Source organism: Sus scrofa, chromosome 10 (assembly GCF_000003025.6).
Source record: "Sus scrofa isolate TJ Tabasco breed Duroc chromosome 10, Sscrofa11.1, whole genome shotgun sequence".
In the NCBI taxonomy this organism is placed as follows: Eukaryota; Metazoa; Chordata; class Mammalia; order Artiodactyla; family Suidae; genus Sus; species Sus scrofa.
Window position 1 is genome coordinate 68,824,065 of NC_010452.4, and position 4,286 is coordinate 68,828,350.

Consider the following 4,286-nt stretch of genomic DNA (forward strand, 5'->3'; position numbering starts at 1 on the left):
TCGGCCGAGGTTCACTGGCTCGCCAGTGCTGGGACACCCGAGTCACTTTGAAGCCATATCTGTTGTCACGAGTCAGCAGCATGATGGCCCCCAATGTCCTACCCCAGGACCTGCCCGTGTGTCGGGCTCACGGCAAAGCGGACAGAGGTTGCTGCCCAGGCGAGACGGGCCCTGCTGGTCTGGACAAATGCCCTTGAGGGCAGGCGGGGGTCAGACAGAGGAGCCAACTCAGAGCGCCAGGGCCACCCCACGTGAGGACGCTCCCAGCCTCGATGGCCGGGATGGTGGAAGGCGGAAGCGCTGGGATGGCAGCGGCACGGGGCCTCCGGGGAACCAGCCCCGGGACGCCTGGACTTCAGCCCCTGAGACGCGTCGGACTTCCTGGCCCCAGAATTGTCAGGGACGCCTGTGTTTAAGTTGCTGGCTTTGCGGTGATGTCCTGCAGCCCCTGGGAGATGAACCTGCTAAGCTGCACACTGAGGAACGCGGAAGCTCCCGATGCAGGACGCGCACACTTTCTGATAGCGCTGGAGCGATCTTACCTGGAGAAGAGTCGTGTTGCTTTGCTTACCCACCGGAGGCGTCGATGCTGCAGAAGGTGTGTTTCCACGTGGCCCAGGAGCTCCGCCTCAGCTCTGATTTTGCTCCTCTTTGCGGGGGTGGGGGGGCATGGTGAGGACACAGTTAAGGTGGATTCTGAGGACCTCATTGGATTCTGAATCGGAAAAGCAAATCCCAGGGACTTGTGATGTTGTGTTTTTTTTACATGTGCCCGATCTTTTGGATTTCAAGTTCTGGAAGAAGTGAAAAGCCAGTCCAGACTCCCATGAAGGGAGCCCAGCGGGTGTGTGGCGTGTGCATCTGGTGGGCTCTGGGGTGCGCCCCTGGTGGGCACAGGCAGCCACCCTGCAACGTGCTCTCCATGCTGATAATCATCCCAAGAGGCTTTGCTCCCCAAATCCTGAGTTATTCCATGGTTTTGAAATCTGTAACTGAGTGACAGTCTTTGAACTTAGTTGCAAAAAAGCGAGCAGACTGCAGTGAGTTAAAACTCCTTATTCAGGACCCATGGCTGTAGATACACATAATTTATGGTCTCAGGATCCGCCACATGAGTGCTGCAGCTTAAACCCATGTGATGGTACTTTTCATTTGGGGCGGGAACCTGCACCTCCTAGGGCTGTTTGCAATGCAAGCAGCAGCAGCATGCAGGGCACGTGAGCATGTGAGCAGCTAGGGCGAGGCACAGGTGAGGGGTCTGGGTGAGTCTGCGGCTGCGTTGCTTCTTGTCTCAGCCAATGTGCCATCTGCCTTTACCAGCCCACAAGTCTGCCAGGGCTCAGCTCAGAGGATTTCTTTTCCTCATCTCACACCAGAAATAACTTTTTTCTCAAAGGGATAGTTGCGATTTATGTAAATGCAGCATTTGGATACCAGAATATACATAGCAAAAGTGTTACCAATTTTTTAAAAATGCATAAAACCTTACTATTTGGCCAATTTGTAACTTATACACTGTCGGCACTGGATTAAACAATTGAAGTTGTTTGCTTTCCTTGTCAAATTCTGGCATCTCGTGCACAAAGAAAATGTCAGTATTTTAAAACAAAGTGTTAGGATTTTTGAAAAAACTTAGACTCTCAGCTGAGACATACATGATGCAGGGTTTGCATGCCCGCTGCAGAGTGAGGTGGTGGGTTCCCCGTCTTCCTGGAGCCACGAGGCTACTCAACACTGTTCCTGCATTATACCACTGCTGTGCTTGAAAGCAAAGCGCATTTCTTCAAGAGTGGAATTCGTACCACTGCACGCCCGCTAGAATGGGCAGAATCCAGAATGCTGGTATCACCAGATGCTGGTGAGGATGTGGAGCCGTAGGAACTCTGAGTCACTTCTGCTGGGGACGCAGCACAGTGCAGGCAGTTTGGAAGACAGTGTGGTGGTTTCTTACCAAACTAAATTATGCACCTTCATCGTAAGATCCTGCAGTCGCACTCCTTGGTATTTACCGGAGGGAGCTGAAAACTTACTTACACACAAAAACCTATGCAGGGATGTTTATAGCAGCTTTGTGCATAATTGTGAAAATGTAGAGGCAACCAGGATGTCTGTCCTTCAGGATGAGTGGATAAATGAACCGTGCGTCTGCAGACAGTTGTACGTTACCTGGTGAAGGAAGAAAGCAGCTGTCAAGCCATGGAAAGACACGAGGAGCCCTAAATGCAAGTACTTAGCGGAAGAAGCCCATCTGAAAAGGCTACACAGTGTGTGATTCCAGCTCTGTGACACTGGAAAAGGCCCAGCTGTGGAGACAGTAAAAAGATCAGCGGTTGCCAGGCATGGGGGGCGGAGTGGGGGGGGGCGCAGGGAGGGATGACTGGGCAGCACAGAGGGTTCTAGGGCAGTGGGACTTCTCTGTGGGACACTATCGTGGTGGGTATGTCGCAGTCTACCTTCGTCAGAACCCACAGACTGGACAACACAGAGTGGCCCTCACGTCGTCTGTGGACTCTGGGCGATGATGCTGCATCAGTGTCGGTTCATCACTGTGACAAATGTCCCATCTGCTGGGGAGCTTTTGAGGGCTACGGATATAGGAAATCTCTCTGCCTTCCTTTCAATGTTGCTGTGAACTGAAACTGCTCTAAGGAAACTCTTCACAAAAAGTGGCATCAGTGCATTAAGGACAAATAGACAAGCCCACTTGGGAAGAGGTGGTTTTTTTTTTCCATAGAGGGAGAGTGCTTTCAGCACCAGAGCTGGAGGGGAGAGCTCTGTCGGGGAGTGGCGGCCAGGTGGCAGCGGGTCAGTGTGTGGTGTGAGGACTGGGGCACGGGAGGGCTCGTGTAGATGGAGGGCTCACGGGCAGTTGTCCTGCTTGCTGGGTGCTGTGGGTTGTGTTGGATGGTGCGGGGGGTGGGGGTGGGGTCCATCAGAGAAGTCACAGTCGGATTTGCACTTGAGTTGCTGGCACCTGCTGGGCTGCCCAAGATCCTCACAAAACCCTTGGAGGGAGGCTTGATTCTTGTTTCCATTTGACATTTGCGGTACCCGAGGGGGGTTGAAGGTCACCCCACTGGTTAGTGGCAGGACTAGTCTCAGAGCAGGTCATGACCCCAGAGCCTTTGGCTGGGCGGGAGGCTGCCAGGCTTGGGGACTCCTTTTGTACCTCAGGTGACAGGAAGGTAACCAAAGTGGTTTGTACTTGTGGGGACGGATGGAACAAAATGCTTGAGAGCACAAGGAAGGCAAAGCTGCTGGCCTGATGGCTGCGTAGAGTAGGGGAGGCGAGCTGGGGTCTGGGGTGAAACCAGGCTGCTGGTTTGGATAAGAGGGAAGAAGGGCAGGGAGGGAGGGCTGAGGTTCGCGGACAGGAGAGTCACCTGGGAGAGAAGTGCAGCTGGAGAGAACTCGTTTCACAAGGCACATGCCTCTGCGTGACCGCTGACATGGTGGGAGAGTCTGGGGGTGACGCTGGAATGCACTTAGGGCGGAGAAATGGGGGAAGAAGGTTTGGGTCAAGTGTCCATTGACTCAGCCACCACGTTTCATTGGTGGCTTTGATGAGGTTGTGTCTGTGTTTGCTTGGGGAGTGAATGTCTCTTGTCACCAGTGGTCAGTCAAGTTTGCCAAAATCTAGGAAGCTCTTGCGCTCTCCTTCAGAATGATTGGGATGAACACGTCATCCTAACGTGAACAGTTGAGATGAGCAAATCCAACCCAGGCATCTGCGAGTCTAGTGTCATGCCTTCCTTTGAAGTGAGGTTCTTGAACTCTGCTCGTGCATGGTAACAAATGGCTTTAAAAATTATTATCATGGGAAGCCTCCTAGATTTTTAAAAAATGTCTTCCTCCTTAGATGTAGCCACTAAATATATTTTTGTTGATTTTACTTGTGTCTGCCTATGATGAGTCATCGATATGTTCTTAACTGTTTCAAAACGCTTGAATTGACTAGATCAAAGTAAATGATTTTGAGCCATTTTCTCCCTGCTCCAACGTATTGGAAGGACAGAGATGGTTTTCTTTTTCTTCCTTTTTTTTGGTTGTTGTTTTGCAAAAGGAACCTAGGATGTGTATAGTTTTAAAAGGCTCTCTGGCTAATTCTGACATGTCTCCCTGGAGTGGAATATCTTGCTTTTTTTTTTTTTTTTTTTTTTTTTGCTATTTCTTTGGGCCGCTCCCGCGGCATATGGAGGTTCCCAGGCTAGGGGTTGAATCGGAGCTGTAGCCACCGGCCTACGCCAGAGCCACAGCAACGCGGGATCCGAGCCGCGTCTGCAACC

At 51.8% G+C, this 4,286-nt stretch overlaps 1 protein-coding gene across 4 annotated transcripts in view; it reads left to right on the forward strand.

Moving 5' to 3' along the window:
* Positions 1 to 4,286, forward strand: part of DIP2C (disco interacting protein 2 homolog C) — a 371,728-nt gene that overhangs the window by 53,916 nt on the left and 313,526 nt on the right. The window lies entirely within an intron of this gene.